Source organism: Bombus impatiens, unplaced genomic scaffold (genome assembly GCF_000188095.3).
Source record: "Bombus impatiens unplaced genomic scaffold, BIMP_2.2 scf_0152, whole genome shotgun sequence".
In the NCBI taxonomy this organism is placed as follows: domain Eukaryota; kingdom Metazoa; phylum Arthropoda; class Insecta; order Hymenoptera; family Apidae; genus Bombus; species Bombus impatiens.
In genome coordinates this window covers 810,632-835,267 of record NT_176571.1, presented here as the reverse complement: position 1 = coordinate 835,267, position 24,636 = coordinate 810,632, and the positions used below count along the sequence as shown (strand labels likewise).

The 24,636-nt window shown below is 37.7% G+C and overlaps 2 long non-coding RNA genes across 5 annotated transcripts; one reads left to right on the top strand and one right to left on the bottom strand.

Annotated features, from left to right (window-relative positions):
- The first annotated feature begins 8,036 nt into the window (after positions 1 to 8,036).
- LOC105680408 lies at positions 8,037 to 22,789 on the top strand. 3 transcript variants are annotated; one of them, XR_004461199.1, is made up of 8 exons: positions 8,037 to 8,048; positions 14,398 to 14,403; positions 18,356 to 18,490; positions 18,580 to 18,682; positions 18,773 to 19,186; positions 20,950 to 21,333; positions 21,446 to 21,697; positions 22,051 to 22,789. It is a non-coding gene; the product is annotated as an uncharacterized LOC105680408 (long non-coding RNA). The 3 variants fall into 3 exon arrangements; XR_004461198.1 differs by lacking the exons at positions 8,037 to 8,048; positions 14,398 to 14,403 and having other exon boundaries at positions 17,972 to 18,439; XR_001102077.3 differs by lacking the exons at positions 8,037 to 8,048; positions 14,398 to 14,403 and having other exon boundaries at positions 17,972 to 18,490; positions 18,773 to 19,163.
- LOC105680409 lies at positions 8,519 to 14,729 on the bottom strand. Of its 2 annotated transcripts, none has more exons than XR_002946182.2 (4): positions 13,814 to 14,729; positions 13,445 to 13,642; positions 13,074 to 13,370; positions 8,519 to 12,708 (listed from the first exon to the last, which is right to left on the bottom strand). It is a non-coding gene; the product is annotated as an uncharacterized LOC105680409 (long non-coding RNA). The 2 variants fall into 2 exon arrangements; XR_004461200.1 differs by having other exon boundaries at positions 13,445 to 13,535; positions 13,814 to 14,727.
- Positions 22,790 to 24,636: the final 1,847 nt, after the last annotated feature.

The following is a 24,636-nucleotide window of genomic DNA, read 5'->3' as shown; positions in this document are numbered from 1 at the left end:
TATGTAGGTTTTCGTTTCGATGACGACGAAATGAAGAGAGATAGGAAGAGTGAAAGAGAAGGGGATGGGAAAGAGCAAGATAGAACAGCCGCGTTTTATTCACGACGCTCCAGATACTGCAGCCATTTTATATAGATTGCAATGTATTGATCGTCTCCGCCAACAGCCGACATTCTACGTAGTATCAGAATGACAGGCTGGCAGATGGAATCGCAACTTCCCCTTCCCCTTTTTCCACCAACTGCCACCACGTTCCAACCCCCTTTCGATGCTTTGGACTGCCTGCCAACCCCTCGTCTCCGCCTATACCTATGTACACTTTCTGCTTAGCTACTTACAGAAACCTGCCTCTTCTGTATTCGTGTACCATCACATCTACATATCTATCTGTATACGTATCTTCCTATGTATACTGTACGCTGTACACACATTTCCTATGTGTCCATAAACGCACATAGAAACGTAGACTTGCGTCCCGCTACGTGGATCGCATATACGTCTGTCCAGATATGTAAAGAATATGTAAATAACAGGGAGTGGTTAGATATGTACGAGATATATCGCGGTTTTTATTTATCCTTTTTGCAAGGAGGTTAGGATAAATGAATTTGTCGGTGGCACAGAGTGCAGCACCATGTCGACGATCCTCGAATGCTTGTCGAAAATCGAACGATCAGGGAAGCTTCTTTCTATGGATGAAATTAATCTATTTTTTGTCATTTTTAGTACTGTCGCAATTTTTTTTTTTTTTTCGTGCTGAGAAATAGAGGTTGTTCGATGAAGTTATTTTTAACAGCAACGTTTAACGCACGCGTACGTGTCGCGATTTCTGTTTGTCTTTTTAACCGGATGAATAAATAAATTCGTTGGCGATGGAGTGGCCCGTTAAACGAACCGCTCGTTTTTCTATCCCGGTTTATGAGTGACCGAATTTGAATATTCGATTTCGTGTTTGTTTCTTTGTTTTCTGGATTTTCCTATTACTGAAAGAATTTTAATAAAGAATTCGAAGCTCTTCACGGTGGATGCTTATTAAAAATTATTGCTGGGTTTAATTTGAAACATTGAGAGACCTGGCAACGGTGTGGCGAAACAGATATTTCCCCCTCTCTCGACCCTGCCGCGTCGTCCCACGACGAACATCCACTTTTTTAATTAAAATCACACGCCACCCACACTCTCAAGCTTTCCGCGTGAATAGATTTTATTAAATTAGTTTCCAACCTGATATAAACAAGCTGTAAGATTGCATCGTTTGTAAATCGCTTCGATTGGTAAACAATCTTCCTATTATACGAAGATATACGAAAATAAATAAATAAATATTATTGAAAAATACCTCACAGTATTATGGATAAAGATAGAAAAGCTACAGTTTTTTTCGATATTTATTTGTCGTATCAAGATATGATAAATGTGCTGAAGAGACACGCCCAGTAAAAAATTCATCGTCTTTCAGAAATCTTTCCTGGCTGATGCTACACGAATTCGTATTGTCAGTTTCGTTTCGCTAGAAATCTCTTTCTGTTAAAGAACACGCGATAGATTACCAGGAGAAAGCCGCGATAACGTGTTCGCATTCGCGTCCACTTCACCCTGACAAATGATTGTCTTCTTCCGTTATACCCCCGCGTCTCGCAGCAAGTATTATCGAGCCACAATATTGTTGGCCTTGCCGTGTCTGAACCAGATCATTTTCACCGATAGAGACACTTCCACGGATGGAAATGAACTTTGCTTTTAGATCTTCCAAGAGTTTACGGTTTTTATATTTTGAAATTATCGGAAGAATTTTAATCGATCGATTATCTCGGTTATCTATAGGCAAATATATGTACCGTGTCATGTTAATTGGGAGATTATTAATTACGAAATAAATCGAAGATAATTTCGAAAACTGGAGGAATTTTAATTTTAAACTGTAGAGACCCATAATTCTTTTAATAGACTAGTGAGGAAATTTTTTAATTTATTAGCTATCAAATTCTTGAATTTTTTAGGTAACAAATTTTCAAACTGTGGAAATTCCACACAGTGAAAATTTCAAATTTCGAAATTTCCAATTGTCAAGTCGAGTCAAGTTGTCAAGTATTTGAAATTTTCAAGCTTCAAATCTCCAAATAAATTTTCAAACTGTGGAAATTTCCTACAGTGAAAATTTTAAATTTCGAAATTTCCAACTGTCAAGTCGAGTTAAGTTGTCAAGTTTTTGAAATTTTACACAGTGACAATTTCAAATTTCGAAATTTCCAATTGTCAAGTCAAGTCAAGTTGTCAAGTTTTTGAAATTTTACATAGTGACAATTTCAAATTTCGAAATTTCCAACTGTCAAGTCAAGTCAAGTCAAGTTATCAAGTATTTGAAATTTTCAAGCTCCAAATCTCCAAATAAATTTTCGAACTGTCGAAATTCCCCACAGTGAAAATTTCAAATTTCGAAATTTCCAACTGTCAAGTCGGGTCAAGTTGTCAAGTTTTTGAAATTCCCCACGTGAAAATTTTAAATTTCGAAATTTCCAAATTTCCAACTGTCAAGTCGAGTCAAGTTGTCAAGTATTTGAAATTTCCAAGCTTCAAATCTCCAAACAAATTATCGAACTGTCGAAATTCCACACAGTGAAAATTTCAAATTTCGAAATTTCCAACTGTCAAGTCAAATCAAGTTGACAAGTATTTCAAATTTCCAAACTCCAAATCTCCAAACTTGCAAAGTCTGGAAACATCATATTCGTAAACTTTCTCAATTTTTAACCATCGAGTGTTACAATTTTCGCAATTCCAAAACCTAAAAATTCCAGTATTTCTGAACTCCCAAAGTATCTTCACTCAATACGCTTTCAAACGTTCAAACATAAAATCTACAACAATAGAATATTCCAACCTCACTCACCTCACACCCTATCCTCGCCATCTTGCAAATCGTTTAACCTAAAAAATCTTTTTCTTTCTTTTGATTCCTCAAACGTAAAGAGATTTCCTGGCGTACGCTCGCTATCTCCACCAGCTTGAACGTCTGTCGTGCGATATTAGGTTCTCGATTCGAGGCCGCGAAATAAGGGACGCGAGCATAGAGGCTGAGGAGGGGAAAACAGGGAAAAATGAAGGACAAAGGATAAAATGGGAAGGACGGTGGAAAAGCGGAATCTCCTGTTACGTCGGCTTTCAGATAGGGTGGACCTTTCGTCCGCAAAAATGCCCCGCGAGACCCGCGTCAACGTCCTCGAAGGAACCCTCCGCGTTCCCTGTAAACCCTCCTCTTCGTAACCGTCGGCGAACACTTGGACACCGGGAACGACGACAAGGAGCTCTCTGACTAGACGTCACTCAGATTCCAACTTCCCTCCATTCTTCTGGGCGACCATGATTTATGGTCTCGCTTAATGCAACTCTGCTCGCGAGCGCTCACACGCGGAAATTCGGATTAACCGGTCAGCTGTGCACGGAAAAAGTACTCGATATCCAGATGTGAGCGTGACGGAAGCTGGTTTGGGTTGGATTTCGCTTGTTTGTTCCGATTGATGAAGTGTGTTTTTCGAACTTTTCCTTCCACGTCCAAATGGACGCTGCAAATGTTTGCATGTAGAGCTTTCGTGGTTTTATTTGATGCACGTCGTTAGTATTGGGATATACAGGTATTGCGTTTGCACAGGATGTAATACGTTGTACAAAGTGGATGATTCTACTGATTTTGTTTCATAATTCTTTCATCATAAGTTCATTTAATTATTTGTGTGCAATGTGAATATTAAAATTTGCTATAGTTGTCATTACTTAAGTAGGTGTACAGTATCTATGGCTATGTGTTTTATTTTATAATTGTTTCATCATAAGTTCACTTAATTATTTATGTGCCATGTGAATATTAAAATTTGCTATAGTTGTCATTACTTAAGTAGGTGTACAGTATCTATGGCTATGTGTTTTATTTTATAATTGTTTCATCATAAGTTCACTTAATTATTTATGTGCCATGTGAATATTAAAATTTGCTATAGTTGTCATTACTTAAGTAGGTGTACAGTATCTATGGCGTATCTAGGTGTACAGTATCTGTTTTATTTTATAATTGTTTCATCATAAGTTCACTTAATTATTTATGTGCCATGTGAATATTAAAATTTGCTATAGTTGTCATTACTTAAGTAGGTGTACAGTATCTATGGCGTATCTAGGTGTACAGTATCTGTTTTATTTTATAATTGTTTCATCATAAGTTCACTTAATTATTTATGTGCCATGTGAATATTAAAATTTGCTATAGTTGTCATTACTTAAGTAGGTGTACAGTATCTATGGCGTATCTAGGTGTACAGTATCTGTTTTATTTTATAATTGTTTCATCATAAGTTCACTTAATTATTTATGTGCCATGTGAATATTAAAATTTGCTATAGTTGTCATTACTTAAGTAGGTGTTTCTATGGCTGTGAGTGTAAATAATTGTTGAAGTAATTTGATAAAAGCGCTTCCAATGATTGCTTGACGCTTTTGTTGAATATTATAGTCTGTTGGAACAATGTTTATTTCTTTAGTAAGTAGACTTATTTAAGGATTAACAAATCCTTTGCTGTTAAAAATGGCTAAAACATTTACTGTTTGTTACTTATATACCACTTTTCAGAAAGTTGTTTCTATGAACTACAAATTTGTAACGCAGAGGAAATTGAAATTCTGTTTGGGTTGTTAGTGTTAGCTAACCAATCTAATCTAATTACAAAAGGCTAGGATACTAGGTGCTCGTAAAAGGTGAAAATTGAACGAATTAAACCTAACTGTTAAAGAGCTTGTATTTATTCAAGGGTATCCATAAAACCGCCAGTAAGGCAATTAAGAGCTATTGTAACATTTACCGAGCCCTGTTGCAAGAAATTAACGTTAAATTCAGTATAATACCTTTGGCTGATGCTACCAACTACCAAAACCCTATATCTACGACCATAAAAATTTTTTCAAAATTTCCCATAAAAGTACCAGTAGTTACAAAAAGTATTACACACGCCTTTCATTTCACGTATTTCATTTTCACATTATCAAGTTTTTGTAGCCATCTGAAAGTAACCTTAAATTATTTGAAATTTCATGTATCTGTTCAATTAATTACTAATTGATTAATAGAAATCAACCCTACTAATTAATCAGTACGTCATAAAATGTTACAACAAATACTGATATAAATACTATAATACATGCTAATTATAATAAATGTATACCTTAAATTACGTGAAATTTCAGGTATCTGTCTAATTGATTACTAATTGATTAATCAATCCTATTAATTAATCAGCATTTATTATAAAATGTTATAACAAATACTGATATAAATACTATAATACATGCTAATTATAATAAATATTTACCTTACATTACTTGAAATTTCAGGTATCTGACTAATTGATTACTAATTGATTAATCAACCCTACTAATTAATCAGTATTTATTATAAAATGTTATAATACTAATAAATACTGATATAAATACTATAATACACACTAATATAATAAACAGATACTAATAAAAATGCCAGTATAATATTAACATTAATACTAAACATATTATGATATGCAAATACTTTTTCCAATCACTATAAACAATATAGGTATGCTCGTTCGAAGATGTCTATCTATCGGTGTCTTAAGAATTGTCCAATGAAAACATCGATAAGGACGTGGTTAATCAGGCTGCAGTTAGTATAATCTACGTTTGCAGAGGCGCAATTGAATTCTCGACGGAGGGCATTTTTCAAACCAGTAGAACGACCAGAGTGGAAGGTAAAATTTTGCTTGGAAATGCGCGGCATCGCGATTCCTTGTCTGCAGTGGAGGGGGATTCTAACCCGCCCATCTGGCTTTCGGATTCATCTCAATAACATTAGCCCAGTCGTTTAAGCTTCCGCTGCAACCGACTTGTGTTTTATTCGAAGCTGCCCGCGTGCAATTTGTTTGCCCCGTTAAATTATCGGCTGGGAGCTCGATTTCTCCTTTTCCGTCTGGATATCGCGTTTCAGGGCGTTGCACGTTTATTATGGAGTTTCAGGGAATTTTTCCCGTGAACCGAGTGAAGTGTTTGTTCTTTCAATACTTCAGGAATCCTCTTTCTTCTTCTTTCTTTCATACAGCCACGTCTTTTGTTATGAAAATTTTCTTCTTAAATTTAGAAATTGTTTGTCTCAGTTGGTCATTCTCAGGCATGTTCCTGCCAGTTGTATCTTAATTCTGAATTTGATTATTGCAATATTAGAAGACAACATTAGAAATATATAGAAATTACTTTTTAGCAACTTCATGTTGCCAGAAAACTTACAGTTAGTAATCCCTTCCTTTCTCTTCCTTTCTTTTTAATACTGCAGACTTCTACGCAAAGTAACAGTTACATTTTAAAGTAGCTGGCATCGCTTTATAAACTGTATTTCATTCAAACTTTCTATCCTGTACACCTTGCACTCTCAATCACATAATTCTACCATCTTAAGAACAATAAACAAGATGAAATTGCTCCAAGTCCAGAAGCCTCTACTGCCAATCGCAGCTGCAAAAAGCAATTTCATCTATACACGACAAAGCATAGAAAATTCTTCACATATCTCACTGCCAAAATTCATCGGAGAATGAATGAATATTTGAAAACACGACTTCACCTATAAATCGAGATATAGCGTACTCCGAGCGTATGCTACTCCTACAATTCATCTACCTAAACTGCCAAATAAATAATTGAACAGATCCTTCTTTGAAATTTCCAGGCCACTCCCTTTTGATCGTCGATCAACAGGAAGATTCCATAGTGGATCGAAATGCCGTGGATGACATAATCCATCCATGCAACGGACCCATCGATCGCGAAGAACACAGGCGACGGGAAGCGAGCCGATTCTTTTATGGCGTACTCGATCCGAGATTCAAAAGGGCAGCGAGCCACGAATGCGAATCGCGGTGTTGGTCGGTGTATGGAAAAGGAAATCGACCGGCGATCGCGATTTATTATTCAACACACGGAGCCCGGACGTTCCTTCCTTCTTGAAGCATTCCACGATATACGATACTCGATGCCAGTCGAAGACAGCACCTCTTGCAGGCATCGTGTGTCTGAGCGAAGATCGACGGAAATAGCGTGGACGATGTCCTCTCTTCCTGCATCTACGTAATCGTTGATCAAATTCGAGGATCTCTTCGTGGCAGAAAATGGAATTCGCTGGCGAAGCAGAGAAAAAGTTCCGAGAAAAATTTCCATGGGGTTGATGCGGATCACCTTCGAAGGAAGAACATTGTGAGAATGTTTGACGACAGGTAAATTTTAGTTTGTAATACTTTTGCAAAATATCTAACGCGGTAGAATTATTTAAAAGAATTCACCTTTAAGTTCTTTCATCCCTTAAATAATTCTAGCACTCTATAGGTATTAAATTTCTTTTAACACAATTATAGAATTCGGATAATCAGTGAACAATTGTAAAATTCGATATTTCTATTTTTCTAGAATTTTAAGGATAATTTGCTTCTCAATTTTCTCATCCCTTAAGGGACTAACGTTTTATAAGCAACTTTGTCGAATTTGATTTCTTCTGACATATATACAAATATCTTCAACAAAATTGCACAACTAATTTTTGTCCATAAGCGATTAGCCTATAGTTGCCTGAATCACTGACGCATATCGCAGGCAAAATAAATGTTATTTTTCTCACACAGTACGCACGCTATCGATCTTTGTCCTCGGCTTCTCATACTACGAAACATCCTCCGCTATTTGTCGGCCACGTCGAAATTGCGCTGTATGCTGATGAGTTGGCGTGAATTAATCAATAAATATGTAGTCGCTGTGTTAACCACGGATACGGGTCGGTCGTAAACGACGTCTGGGAACGGGAGACCCTGGTCGGGATACGTGCTACGTGCGTTCGTTCTACATATTTTTGTTGGTCATAAACCGATCGTAATTTCAACGAAGCCGCGTTTAATGTATGATGCATCCACTACCCCAGCGCTAACGTTTCTTCGCTGCCATCGCTGAAACATGGCGGTCGAAAATTACTTTGTTGCTTTTTCGATTCTGTTTCCAATATGGATACAGTGAATGTAAGGTTTCTATCAAATAGATTGTGTTTCAGTAATTAATACCGTGCTTTCTCAGGTCTACTTCAAATTATTTTCAAGTCCAAAGAATTTTTCTATTTAATCCTTCCAATTGTGTGTCAAGTGTGTCTTTGGATTTCTTCATCTTCTTTGTACCAAACTTTACCAAAACTAGATTCCAGATTTTATTTACTTTTACGTGTATCTTGGAATATATGTACTCATTTTTCATGAAGTTTGTCGGATAAAGTACATGATCATTATTACTTTTATTGGTACAAGTTACTTATAGACACAACAGAAGATTTAATTCTTCACTTTCTATATTGTTTTGATATTCCACTAAACACTGGCTGTTTATTCTCTTATCTAAAAAATCTAATATATAATAGAATTCAAAGTAAACTTTATTACAAATACATTTTATCTTAGTGGAATTAGTTATTCAGTTTGAAACGTTTTAAAATTAGCTATAAACTTAAAGTTACTTACAAACACAACAGAAGTCTTAATCCTTCAATTTCTGTATTGTTTTGATATTCCACTAAACACTGGCTGTCTATTCTCTTATCTAAGAAATCTAATATATAATAGAATTCAAAGTAAACTTTGTTACAAATTCATTTTATCTTGGTGGAATTATTTATTCAGTTTGAAACGTTTTAAAATTAGCTATAAACGTGAAGTTACTTACAAACACAACAGAAGACTCAATTCTTCAATTTCTGTATTGTTTTGATGTTCCACTAAACACTGGCTGTTTATTTTCTTATCTAAAAAATCTAATATATAATAGAATTCAAAGTAAACTTTGTTACAAATTCATTTTATCTTGGTGGAATTATTTATTCAGTTTGAAACGTTTTAAAATTAGCTATAAACGTAAAGTTGCTTACAAACACAACAGAAGACTCAATTCTTCAATTTCTGTATTGTTCATTGATATTCCACTAATTAAGAAATCTAATATATAATAGAATTCAAAGTAAACTTTCTTACAAATACATTCTATCTTCGTGGAATTAAAACTACAATCCATGTGACGAATATTGGGTGTTATAAACCAAATGCATGCGTACAATTTAATCGTTAATTCTTGTTGCACGAGAAGTAAAGAAGACGTGTTCTACTCGTCATATTTCAGAAGACGCTTTTCTCTTCGTCAAGAGACCAACAAATACGATGGAACAATGTGAAGATAAAAAAAAAATGTGTGTCCGATGTTTCCGGTGTGCAAGGAAGAAGTTAGGAAGAGAAGAAGAGAGAAGCTTCGTCACGGAGGCCTCACAAGCAACGATACGTGGGTAAACTCGGAGAAGACGTATTGCACGTGAGTAGAGGACGACAGGCAGAATGTTGGTTGAGTGACGTATGATACGAGGATGAAGTTACGCCGTGGCGAACGACGTGTCGCCGATTTATCGAGTTAAGTCGTCCCAAGGCTTATCGGCTTTCGTGTTCCCGGCCACTTGTTTTTCGCCATCCGTCGAATATTTGTGACAATTCACGCTGTCTGCCACTGTATTTATAGCATGGTATCGTGTCGCCATGTAGCAGGTAACATTTTTATTTTCATTGCAGTAGGTACGATGATGGAAAAGCGTGCAGGGTGATTTATGGAAGGTAGTCAGTGTTAATTAGAAGGTTAATGGAGATCATCCGATAAAAGAGTTTAAGTTGATGATGGATATCGATTGCTGGAAATTACTTCACCTGAATTTAACATCGTTTCGGCAATTCTTTTCTATTTTTCATTCACCAGGCTACGCGAAACCATTAGAACGTTATTTTCCCTGTCACTTTAACCTTTATCTATACATTTTTCTTTCTAGTAGTCCATTTTTCCAATTTTTATACTTCAATCTTGCTTCCATTTTGTGAAACAAAAGAGAGTCCTCGCGTTTCAAGATGTTCAACGTATAACTGGAAGAGTCCAGAGATCAAGCAAACAAATATAATAAATAGCAAATGAACAAATATTAAACGAACTCCCGGAATTCTCTTTTATAGTCACAGCATTGAAGCAAGGAAGAAGTTAATCTAAATCGATTGAAAATAAAAATTGCAAATGGAATGTATTGACAGAGATAATAGAGATGATCAGCGAGATAACAATTTCCAGATTTCTATTGAAATTTCCTCTGAAGACAGCTTGCAGTCTCAGCAGAGTTCCATACTTTCCACTTTAATCGAACCTCAAATTCTTCCTCCTGTCCGTGAACTATCGTTTCTGCCAGCCTCGGACCATCAGATGGCCTTGGTCTTTTTGCACGCGCACCACTTGACGACGTGACCGTTTCCATTGGCAGTGTGGGTCCTCTATTTTTTCCCTGCTGGCAGTTTCGACAAAGATACGCCTGTACAGAGCCAGTTTCATCCAAGCCACCCCCTCACATCTCTCTCTCTTTCTCTCTCTCTCTGAAGATGCGTTTTCTCTCCATTCTTCGTTTCCCTCGGCGGACGTCAGGCTCCTCCGGTCGCGGCTTCAGGAGAGCAGAGAGACGATCAATACGTCGCTCCAGAACGGAGAAGGAACGGAGCAGGCTAACGTTATTGGGAGACTTTGTTGCTGAGGGTGGGGGGTGGCGACACGAGGGTGGAGAGGGTAGGTCGAGGGAAAACGGAGCTTTTCCAGGCGATTCCTCCGAGAAGAGGAGAGCACAGGCCTGGCTCCGAGCAGATATGCCCGGCTATGAGCGCGAAAAGATGATGAGACGAAGGGTGGCCCCTGCCTTTTACCCTCTCCCTTTCGCCTGTGATCCGGTTGACAGGGATTCGAAGCCGAGGCTGCACGATTTCCACCGAGCTGAAACGACCTCAGGGCTGTATCCACTGGTGATTATGCTCTGCACGAGTGTTAACTGGATACAACTTTCGAGAAATTCTCTTGCGTCGCTTTTCCATGCTTTCCACTTGTTACAACCTTTTTCTTACTCCTGCTTCCTCTCTTTCCGTATTTGTTAACTGTAATTGACATAAGAATTAGGACAAATACGATACAGTTTTATATAAATATTTCTACTACATACTACATTCATCTTGTACGATTTTTCTATAATTATTTTACTAATTGTGAGATTTAGCTTGAGGGAATTGAAAAAAGGAATGAATTTTGGATATAAAGAGCATAGATTGTAACATGGTGTATGAAACGTTCGATTTTGCTGTACCAATTTAGTCAATCTTCCTATTAAATGTATAAATATTTTTATCTTTGTATCACTTTAATGTTGAAGATCTTCTGTTTCCTGTGTGATATTCATTTTTTAAATATTTACATGAACGAATTTTCAAGATTCATGGAAATATGAATCAGTATAAATGGGACATTCCATACACAACTTAATGTATCTAAATATTGCAAGGGGAAATGGAATAATGGAGCAAAATTTGCGAATAAAGGACAAGCACTCGGTTCGGAGAAACTCAATCGTTTAGCAATGTCGATGACATACGAGTGTAGCCCGATGTCAATTTGTCATGTAAACGATAAAATTGTTCGGCGTCCCTTTCTCTTAATACAGAGCCACATAAACTTCCTTCACGCTCACGCCACACGTATACAATGCATGAATTTCTGCGCGAGAATTTCATAAGAGAAATTCTGTACACGTAATCGTTACTCGATACCAGGTGACTCTTAATTACATATCCATACAACATTCAATTTTCATTATCCTAAAATTTAACGCTCAATACAACCTTTGATCTTGTTCTATACAATTGTAAACCTAAAACCTATACTTTCATCAGATATCTAAATTTACATTCTCTTTATAAAATAAAATTGACTACCATATGGTTGTGAAACCATCGCTCATTTGAATTGTACACAGAATAAATTATAACTGTACGATAATAAGATGCTACGTTTTTCTTCAAATATCTGAGGCTACCCTCTTCATAAAATTGCATTTTTCTCATACACATTCCCCGTGAACGATTCACAATAAAATACCTAAACTTGTCCTCTCTTCAAACATCCAAACCTATGTACACGCTGTTCATAAAACAGAATTCTCCGTTTCTAGTTCTTAAGACATCATCTATTTTAATTTCATCTCTCGTACTACGCCAAATGAAACTTATAAACTAACATTACCCATTACATTTCAGGTCTCATTTGTCCCTTTTACTCTCAACAATCGAGCCATCATCTCCCCAAGCCAATTACCCCCATCCACAAATTATCCCACCCCATTTTTCCAACAGCCATCCACCCTCTAGCAAACGTTTCCACTCGCACGGTAACATCCGCGTCACAGGGGAAAAAACGTTGGGCGCGCGTCGAATAATGCGATATCAATACTGATTTCGGGGGTTTTGCCTGTGGCACCTGGCTTGTTGGCCACGGCCCTGTGCGGTGGCATCCCCCTCGTCGCGAGTGGGGCGAGGGTGCGCGCGGTCCAATCATCGCAGAATCCGGGGGATGCCCCTGGCTTCGGCCGGGCAACCGTGGGAGAGACGCCCCGCGACTCGAGGATTCGCGCTTGTCGCCGAATGCCTTCTCCGCTCGGGGCCAAAAAGGACAGTCGGCCGCTGCGTTTCGTTTCGAAGGGCGTTGGCCCTTCCGCGCTTCCACTCGCGCGCTCCTTACACGCTGGAAAACGCGCGAATCGCGCCGCTGTTGTGAACCAGGCTGCAAATAGTGCATAGCAGTGAGACGAGTCGTGCACGCGCACGCAAACACCTACGGGTCCAGGATGCATGTGCACGCGTGACGCTAAACAGGGATGTGAGTTGAGGAATGATTTTTACAAGATTTTCATTCTTCCGTCAAGTCTAAGCGGACTGTCTTACCTAACTATTTCACTAATTCTGTGCAAATTCACTTTGTGTTTCATATTATGTTGGGGATGAACGGGTGTACGTTGGTTTTGTACTTCTGAGCTTTACGATTTCCACGATTCTGTTTTCCTGCATGATATTTAGTATGTGAATTTTGGTGGGAAATAGTAGAGAGTCTGGCGTGCACGTGCATGGGTCTGTTAACGATTTACTCACGTTTGCTACAACGATCGTGTTGTCCGTTTTCATGGTTTCACTTTTCTAATAGCATTCCCAGCATGTCGATACTTTGACCTCGATTCTGTGAACGTGAAGGCGCGCACGCCTGCCTGTCTTATTTTTACTCGTTGGAATTTCGTGAAATCTAATCTTCTTAGGTCTTTGGCTTATGCACTTTAATCGGTCGTTGAACAGCTGCGTTGCACGCGAGATGTTTGCTCCGCCTGTTGCTCGCGCGAACGATCACAAGCATGTAATGTTTTGTGTCCTCTTATTTTCCAATGATCAGTTATTCTGTAAATGCTTTGCCTGTTAATAAAAGTTCTATTCTCTTCTCTAATATTGTTATCATATGAGAATCGAAGTACCTGATTCGTGTCCTGCCACCTCTCTTTTTCTTCCACTCTGATTCCACGCATTCAATTCCGATCTCCTGTTAATTTTCTATCTTTCACGTCACTGGAAATTAATGGAAGAGGAAACACTATTATTGGACCTCTATTTGTCGATCAACTTTTGTACCATTATGTTAGCAACTAAGTGATTGCGGCTTTTGTCAATACCATCTAATGACAAAATCCGCAATTACTTGGTTTCTAACCTAATATTACACTATGCTACGATCACCTGTGTTTGCAGGTTGATTCGTTCAACGATAGCGTAGCCCGATAGAATTCATCAAACGAAGCGTTAAAAATCGACAATTTGAACCGTGGACAAGACAGTATCATACGTACAATACATCGACTTCCTTCTGTCGTATTCCGGATATGCATGCGATGTCACGTCCGATTTTAGTGAAGGTTTTCCGGCGTCACGTACGGTTCGGTAGCTGGGACGAAATTTCTAATCCCTGCCGACTTTATATAGTCATGCTCATACGGTTATTCATATGTAGCTACGTGTCGTTGCACGCTTGATCACTTTGCAATCGGTATCATGCAATTAATTCGCGATTACTATCGCTTAGTTATTGCAACCATTGCCCGATTCGTATTCAATCTCGAGGATAACTCTTCCTGTGACACTGAATGGTAATTTAATGACTGGACACGATGTACAATTTTCAGAGTGTAATTTAACGATGGGCAACGCCGTGTTTGCTATCGATTACCGCGATTCATGGAAATGAGCCTTCTAACCTAAACCTAACCCTATCCCCTTCTCTTTCGTGGTTTCGACGTATGTGTAAAAACTGGGCTTCTGTGTTACAGATCTCGCTACCTAGAGGAGACAATGGCCGAAAAGAGTGGGGGCATAAGATAGGCACATTCGTGATCTACCCTGTAGATCCGGGCTTTTGTAGAATTGTAAATATCAGAAGCTCGTCTCTACAGGTATCTTACGGATGACATGCCACGCGACTTTTAGATTACACTGCATGGTACCATACGTTCGGGCAAATCTGGCGCTTGGGCTTTTTGAACAATCCGACGAGAAGATATCGTAGTTTTAGAAACGAGTCATCAGCTACTTGCAAACAATGTATAGTACACTCGAACGAAGGATTAAACGATATAGCTTATTCGATGTACAGTACAGTTCTAGATCCTAAATGTAACCAACTGTCAGGCAAAATATATTGCTATATGTAGGCTTAAAATGCGTAATCGTTTGTAGATATTAGGTTTAGATAGGATACATATATTCTGTAATATAATTTATTAATTAGATATATATTTATATACTTATGAATTAATATACATTGAATATGTAAATGTAATGTATGAAAAATAAATGTATCGTCCGAAATATTGAGAAGGTCTGTCCTAATTACTTTATTTACCCGTCTCTAAATAACGAGATAAATAAATAGTGTTTAAAGCAATAGTTAATTTTTTAGTGGTAATTAATTTCAATTAAAAATTATATTTTTTTCTAGTTTGATGGAAATGAATAATGTTGAAATTATTTGCTGTTTCTGCAGAGTACGCTAGTACAATTTTTGCATCCCTACCGCAAATTTGTGAAACTATTTCTACGCTTTCCTCCTATGGTGTGACAGAAATCTGTAAATTTCTAAAAAATTACAGATCTCGACATTACCGGTAGAAGGAACTATACAGAAATTCTTAAATATGGACTAAATTAAACTACGCCTGAGAATGTAAATTTGATAACACGATATAAATTCCTATAAATCGTATAAATTTCATAAAAATGAACAAAGCAAAATGTCTAAATAAACAAACAAACATCAAATAAAGTGTGAAACCATCAGATGGCAGCACAGTTTAAAATTGAGCCACCCCTACGATGAAGATCATACTAAAAAGAAAAGCTTACCAACTTTTACAACCTTAAAACTACATCAATATATATCCTATAATATAGGAGTTATATGCTTAAAAACACGAAAATTTCCTTCTTTAGCCATCCATTCAACGAAATCGACGTATCGCTATCCAAAACGAGCTCACAAATTTATACATCTAACAATCATCGCGATACTTCTAGTCATTAAAAGCGTTTCTTTAAAAATTCTTACCAGGGTTTTTGATTCCAAAATTAGCTGACCTACTTTCCACCATGTCGTCATTATTCTCGGTACGCCTTATCGCGATTCAAAGCATCTGTGTCCATCGTTTCCACAGCGACTCCTTGTCGTCATCGACGACGTGGAAGGGCGTCAGCAATCGCGTTCACGGTCGTCCTGAAAAAAATACGAAACATGTTCACGAAAAGGCGAACGATAAGCGGATCGGAGCACATGAAAGCCGGCCCAGGATTCGATGGTACGATAGCATGGTGGTACCCGGGGCGACGGGGTATTATATTATTGATCGTCCCTCGAGCTCTGTCCCCATCAGCTGTCGTGATCCCTGGCGTTCTCCTGGTACTACCGGGTTGCACGTTAACCTTTGTACTCACGGCGGAAAAAAACGTTTACAGGCTGGATATCTACTACGACCGAGTCAGCCGGATCTTGCTCTTTTTTGTGGTTCGACGGCCAGCCGCTACGACGCGCATTTGCAACTAACAATAAATGTACCATTCTCTCTTACACCTTCCATTCGTAATATCGTGTATCGTTCGATCTGTTTGGTTGATCGTGTACCAGCTGTAATATTGGAATGTTCTTCTAGATATCGGGTGACGCAAGAATCGTAGTTATATCGTTCAAAAATGAAAGTGTGATAATAGAACTGGTTCTGTTTAACCTTACGCGTGAGATTTAAATACCTTTCGTAACTGATAGAAATGAATTTCTAAAAGATCGTTCTTCGAACGCTACTGTAACAAGGAGGCTGCTACGTTTCCCATTAATATGAATAAACCAAGAAAAACTAATGCAAAATCAAATAAGATTAAACCGATTTTTGGAACGTGCTATGCATTCATAGTTAACCTATATTCGTAATGATAAACTTTTGCACTTTTGAATATATAATCCAGATCTCTCTCTCTCTCTCTCTCTCTATCTCTCTCTCTCAAGAGATATCTCTCTCTGTATCTCAAGAGATACAAATTAAATATCGGTGTTCTGCCTCGTTATTGCTGCAAACTACAGTTCCAAATACGCGTGAAAGTGAATAGACAGTATAGTAGCACAAACTTTTAATAAAAGATACTAAACAACTAGCTGCAATTCAAGTCAATTCGACGTCGTCACAAGGTACTCACCTGTTCCAAAGTCAAATTGAAACGTGTCGCCGTCCTACCACGTATTTCCCAAAAGACTATCTCCTCGAACTACATTCACGAATCGTGGAAGCTTTGTAACGTCGCCAGGCATTAATCGCGCGGTAATGACCGACAGATGAAGAAATATCGTTCTCCAATGACGCGCCACTGGGTTAAGGCGAATCCCCGCCATTATGACGTGTCAGCATCCGGGGGTAATCCACGATAACCATTTATTTCAGATCCACGGACCGTGCAGCGAAAGGGTGGCAGTCGGGGGTGGAAGAGCAGCACAAATCTTCCTTTCGTGGACAAGCTGAAGAGTCTCTTCGACCTGCTTCTTCCCAACCAACCTCTTGTCTCCTTCTTCTCCTTCTTCCTCCTCCTTTCTTCCTTCTTCTTCGTTCGTTCTCTTCCGCCTTTGGTCCGCGAACGTAATATCCTGCCCCCAGCCGCTGCCTCGAACCTTCTAACACGAAGAGATTCGTGTCCCCTTCTGCTGAGAATCAGCTAGCTCTCGAGTTTCGTCCGCGCACCCCTTCCAACCTAGTTCTCGTTCCTCAGAGTGTCACTAATGCCGCGAGGATTAATGCTACGCGGCGGGGCTTACGGCCACTATTAATTTCATCGGGAGAACAATATCTTATGTGGCTGGGTATCGGGTGCATGTTTCTAGAGCGCTTCCTGGATACCTGGCACACCTCTTGACGATCTAATGCGCGGTTAGCTGGAAAAGAGATCCTATCCACGTTGCAAGAGACCTGAAATCCATTTTAGGTTATGTTTACCAGAGGAAATTATTAAATTTAGTTCGAAATAGCTACGTACTTGTGAATTGCTTTCTTCTGTTTGGTTTTTATTAACCGGAAATTGATATGTTAAAGAAAGAATTGTTGATTGATATTGTTGACATTTTATCTGGATTTTAATAAACGGAATTTACTGAGGAATTTTGTTCTTTTTCTTATATTACATCCCTTTTGCATATTTACTGCTGAAAGAATTTTTATTATTTATATATGTTTAACAAATAATTCTCGTTTAAGACCACAAGCGTTATAAGTGTTTCTTCCAAATTTTGTATATATTTTTTTTTGTGTGTGTAATAAAATACTTAAGAAACCGATTCTGAAACGTAGATTTTTTAAAGTAGTAATGTATTAAAAGAAAAATACACCGAGTTGACGGATCAATGTAAAATTATGTAAACAATGGATATAACCTTCTGGAAATACCTACGACAAGGAAAATTGTTCCCCAGCGTGCGATAGCGTTTGAATCGTTGCAAGAGGAACGTATCAATGCATCGGAATCGCGTTTCTCTTCCTTCGACGTTTCGAGAGCATCATAGTTACCGGTAAGCGTGACACAAAGGTTATTACGCTGGCACGATAACATCCGGGCATAGCTGACGTGTTTGACTGACGAGCTCTCAGACGTCGCTGCAGGAGCACGCCATTTGCGGACGGCCGGCTGATACTTATCTGCAGGTAATTAGAACTTGGACCTGGAATCACGCATACAGTTTCCGCCGTTGTTCCAGGACTGCTTTCGCACAGTAACACTGACAATGATAATTATACACTTCCCCTGTACTTTGACATGGTTGACGTGTAGTTTATAGAAGCTTCGATTCTGTGTATCTTCAAGGGAAGTTTTTTCGATTCGTATAGAAGTTTATATTGGTTAAGTATGTCGACTTTCGGTATTACGCTGCGAATGTCAACAAGATGGACAGCGTAAGTAACGCTGATACAACTGAAATGAAGGTTACGTACCCGGTCTATACAGTTAAGGCACAAAATTTGAATTTAAATTTATATTCAAATGTAATGTAAATTTGAATTTACATTTAAAATTAACACTAGGTGCTTTTCAGATTTTGAGATTATGTTGTTTTTGGTAATTACTAAGAGTATACAAGTGCTCTGTTGACAAACTTGATGATCACCGATGTTGACATGGATCAAGATTGTATTTACGTATTTATGTTTATCGTATTATTTTAATTGGAACTAGATATATATAAATAATTAAATATAATGCTAAATTTCCATCTTGACACTTTCTAGAAACATCGACTAAAGTCATTACACAGACTGGAAGCGAAAAGTAGGAAACTGTCGAGGAAAAGGCAGCCGGACACCTTTCTCGTTAATAGAGAACGGCGGAACTCTTTCTATCAACTTTCTAGTCCCGTCACGGCAATTAGCAAAGTACTTGCACGTGCGGATAAATCCTCTCGTGGCAGAAGCGCGACTTATTTATGACCATCCGCATCCTAAGACCCGACTAAAGGGTTAAAAGCGATACAATGCCACGGTCGACATTGTTTTGATGCGGTCAGAACTGACGAAGATCGGTGAAAAGATGCATAAACCCGCACGTCGTGTGCCAGCTTTCCAAAACGGATGCTTCGGCGTGAAACCCGCTAGTCTTTCCATCCGCTGACATTTTCTCTTTGTACGAAAATTGCCAATAGAAAGGTTTGTCTGTTCGACCGCAAGAATTCTTGGAACTTGGGTAAAATTTTGTAATTTGATGCAAAGATCGATATTTGTCGAGTTTCTTCGCTATCGATAATATTAGCTTTTCATTTCTCTTCTCTTTCCAAAAATCTTCTTCTTTTAATATGAAATATGTTAATTCGAGATGCAGTTTAAATTACACAGAATTTTAGTTTCATATTCTGGTTATTGATACATATATTCAGGATTTTTCTGTGTGATAATTTCATAATTGACAATACTGGTGCTCTAAGCTTTTGGCCAATACACATATATTGAATTACAGAGAATTCTAGTTTCTTATTGTGGTTATTGATATATGTATATCAATAAATAATAATAATTGATATATATATATATCAATAAGTACATAATATATCATATCACATAACCATATAATTGATAATATTAGCTTTTTATTTCTGTTCTCTTTCCAAAATCTTCTTCTTTTGATATGAAATATGATAATTCAAGATGCAGTTTGAATTACATAAAATTTTAGTTTCATATTGTGATTATTGATACATATATCCAGGATTCTTCTGTGTGATAATTTCACAATTGACAATATTGGTACTCTAAGCTTTTGGCCAATATACATATATTGAATTACAGAGAATGTTAGTTTCTTATTGTGGTTACTGATATATGTACATCAATAAATAATAATAATTGATACATATATATCAATAATCACATAATATATAATATCCCATAACCATATAATCAGTACTATTAGCTTTTCATTTCTGTTATTTTTCCAAAACTCTTCTTTTGATATGAAATATGTTAATTCAAGATGTAGTTTGAATTACATATATATATCAATAATATTAGCTTTTCATTTCTGTTCTCTTTCCAAGAATCTTCTTTTGATATGAAATATGTTAATTCAAGATGTATTATAATTTGAATACATTACATGATTTACATATATATGTAATTCAAACTACATTTTGAATTAACATATTTCATATGAAAAGAAGATTTTTGGGAAGAGTATAGAAATGAAAAGCTAATATTACCGATTATGTGGTTATTGATTATGTAATATCAATATATCAATAAAATTCTCTGTAATTCAATATATATATGTATATTAGCCAAAATCTTAGGGCTCCAATATTATGAATTATGGAATTATCAGACAGAAAAATCCTGAAAGTACAATATGTACTTACTACCGCGTCGCCAGGAAACCAAAGCTTCCTATCAAAGGGTAAACGCTGTTAGACCGGTATTTTTGCAACGATACTCCAGACCCAGGTTCTCAAGAGGAACGATAACGGTAATCGTAGCGTTGGTTGGCGGCCTCGCAGAGGAAGGCAGCCACGGTGTTCATGATCAGAAGAGCGGCAGTATCCTGGTCCTCCCTTTAGTAGTCTCATACCACTAGCGTATACCCTTACTATGGTACCCCTGGCGGCGCGGTGCTAGCCATGACACGAGAATGTGATTAATGATCGCAACAGAGAGCCATGCACCGTACACCGCTCTCCTCTCTTTTCCCTCTTCTCCCCCGCCGTAAACTCGCCGGGTTCTCCTTCTCTATCGTCGGCTCCTCTCTTCCCTGGACGGCCACCACGTTTTCTCTTCCCTCTGGTATCGTTCTCTCTGTCAGCAACCCCTGCTGTTGCCGCTGACGTTGCTGCCGCGGTTGCTGCTGCCGCAACTGCCCTCTCTCTTTCTTTCTCTCTTATTCTCTACTTGCAATCTGACTGCCTGCCAACTTTCTTCCATAGTTCTTCATCCTCGTTCTCCCTTCTCGTGGCCACCGCTGATTATCCATCGACTATTTCCAACGCTGCCTCCAGCTGGTTTTCGCCGTTTTTCCTCGAGATTCTCTTGTTCGACGCACCAACGTTGGCCTCGGTTCGACAGAAGATGAGCATTCTCAAGGGAAGAACAAAGAGAAGGCAAGTTTTAAATAATTCTACGACGAACTCAGTCTAACAGATACTGTACAGCTTCTTGGATTTGTTAAAATAGATCAGACTCGAGTTTAGAAGTTATTAACTCTGTTTCAGAAACCTTGCAACAGTATGTTTGTTTCAAGTAATTGCGCAAGTATGTGTATAGTAAGGTGCTTGTACGGTTTTTTCTAAGGGCTGAATTATATTATAAAGGTTTGTTTAAGAGTTAGAGCTCGATCGCCTAACGTTCAATTTCTTGTTTATTATTATTTTGCTTAATCGAACGTATTTGATTTTATTTACTTTTTCTTCTTCTTCTTTATAGAGTGGAGAGTTTCGTGTCCTGCGCGTTAAATGAACCTGTCCAAGGCAGGAGTCGTAAGAAATGAAGAAGTCACGGGAACAGAGGAAGAAATCAGTCAGTGCCTGCTCCAAGCACGATGACTTTGACTCTATCGACTCGTCTTCCGCTTATCTAAATCACTTATCGATATCTTGCCCTGATCCTGCTTTTCTTCAATATCCGATCGCCGTCGATCTTAATAATTGCACTTCTTCGTTTCGATTTCAACGATCCGTAAGTTTCACTCGAATCTACCAATTAAATAAACAACCTTTGTCACGAAATATGGACTCAAAAAGCTAAACAGTTCGGAATTATTCCACGTAGAATGTCTTTGAAATTCCGTCGCCATTTGATACACTCTGGCAGGAATGGCGCTTTAAAATGGCTTCCAGATAAATATTATCTAGTTATCTACTACTATGCAAACATTTTAATCAACTGTTTTCTCAATAAACGTCCTTATTTTTTAACAAAATACAAAACTCACCAATGTCACTCGCTTTACTCTCTAACTAAAACAAAAATTACATCAAAAGTTCAAACTTGTCACAAATTTATTAATTATTGAAATTCTCCATTTCTAGGTTGTGTATCAAAAAGCATACACGAAGAAGCTGCATTCCAAACTCTACCAAAGTAACTAGACAAAATAAGCCATCTACTGGTTCCACTCGTCAAACTCTCCTCTTCGTCACGTGGAACAGTCGTTGGAAAACTGCAGAACAATAAACCACCCCTTTGATATTCCTCTTATTATCATTTTCGCCGGCCAATATTGTGTCGAAAATAATGCTCTAGTAGGATTGAACGATGATTCGACAGTGCGGCCATCGTTCGACGACGGTGACGAAGTCAGCAAGAGTGGAAAAGACTGGCAGGCGGAACGAAGACAGAGGCAGCGGGTACTCCCCGCGGAAATCAACGGGGCTGCGAGCGTTTCGTTGAAATTTCCGGCGTATTGTCGGCGTTCGGCGGCCGTGAATGATCCGGAGCCACCATCAACCCCTTTGTGAAGGAAGGGAGACGGCGAGGCGGGAACGAGGGCGAACCTGATGGGATATGGGGATGGCGACGCGTCCCTGGCGACGCCGCGACGCTGACAGCGTTCGGTCCCGGCGCCCTCTTCTCCCCGACTCTATTTCCGCGTTTTCTTTGACACACCCCGGATTAAATGCTTCAGCTGTTTCTACAAACTTGCGATCCGCAATATTCGCGTGATCGAATGGCGTTGGCCGAGTGCGATGGTTGTTACCGAGGGACAAAATGGTTGATGGAACGAACGAAATTGACGTTGCTTGAAAGAATGAGATTGCGAATGGTTGAATATTATGGATGCAAGAATGTACAGGACGTGGATAACAGTATTTAATGTACGAAAAGAATTTACAATATGAAATGTAAAATTTAATGAATGAAGCAAATCTCCACTTTGAATCTATTTTACAATAATATGAATCTGTATAAACATCGGCTGTGTAAAAGTAACAAATTTGGAGTACGAGGAGGAATCGTATTTTTTGAAATTATAATTATTAGAAAATGTGTTTTACGTTCTGGATAGATTTGGACGTTTCGTGAGAGTAATTACTATAACTTTTATCTATGAATGAAACAATTCTTCTTTCACAAGTGATAAATATTAATGTCTGAAGTAAGAATTATTTTTCTTAATCGAAAACAATTATTTTCTTAATCACAATTATAAAAGTGAGATAACACGTTGCACGTTTCAAATTCATAGATAATACGTTTCATGAAATAATCTTACAATATGAAACGGACTTGCAGCTATAATTACTTTCCTTAATCGGTTCATATTGTATAATAGAATTACAGTTATATACTTAATACATCTTATGTCATAAGATTGCACTACGAAATGTGTGTAGTCAGGAATCACTGTCTATAACATGGTTGTCTTATTAGCAATATTACGTTAAAAGTAATGCACGTACGAGCTGTTAGAAGATGATAATTAACTGATGCTACAGATTATCACAATCCTGTTACGATTGATGGAGTAGAAGGTGCTAATGATTATTTAAAGATGATGGTAATTAGGTAAATTAAAGCGCTACCCAGAGTTCTGAATAACAGTATGTTACGCAAATATAACGTGCAGCATGCGCCTGTACGTGATACTGTAATTTAAGTAGTATCTAACTTAATCGTTGCTACATAATTTGTTTCATATTTGTCTTCTTAACATGCCTGCTGATTTCTGAGTAGATTGCCGTTCTGTGGATAGTCATTTCCTGCAAACTTCGTATAAATAGAAAGCACGAGGTTGCACGATCATGGTAAGACCACGAATTCTGCTAATCATCGCGCGAAGAAAAGCAAACAACCTTTTTCCAAAAGCAACTTCATGGTTTCCCAAATATTATTCGAAGATATTATTCTAGGACCAGTTTGTTTATTAATAAAGCTACTTTTTTAATTGTTTATGTCGCTTTTATAGCAATGAACACGTCTGTGTTTACCACATTAAATAAAAAAGAATTGAAGAAATTTCTTCTGGAAACAACTTCATGGTTTTCCAAATATTATTCGAAGATATTATTCTAGGACTAGTTTATTTGTTAATAAAGCTACTTTTTCAATTGTTTATGTCGCTTTTATAGCAATAAACACGGCTGTGTTTACCACATGAAATAAAAAAGAATTGAAGAAATTTCTTCTGGAAACAACTTCATGGTTTTCCAAATATTATTCGAAGATATTATTCTAGGACCAGTTTGTTTATTAATAAAGCTACTTTTTTAATTGTTTATGTCGCTTTTATAGCAATGAACACATCTCAGTTTACCACATTAAATAAAAAAGAATTGAAGAAATTTCTTCTGGAAACAACTTCATGGTTTTCCAAATATTATTCGAAGATATTATTCTAGGACCAGTTTGTTTATTAATAAAGCTACTTTTTCAATTGTTTATGTCGCTTTTATAGCAATGAACACATCTCAGTTTACCACATTAAATAAAAAAGAATTGAAGAAATTTCTTCTGGAAACAACTTCATGGTTTTCCAAATATTATTCGAAAATATTATTCTAGGACAAGTTTGTTTATTAATAAAGCTACTTTTTCAATTGTTTATGTCGCTTGTATAACAATGAACACGTCTGTGTTTACCACATTAAATAAAAAAGAATTGAAGAAATTTCTTC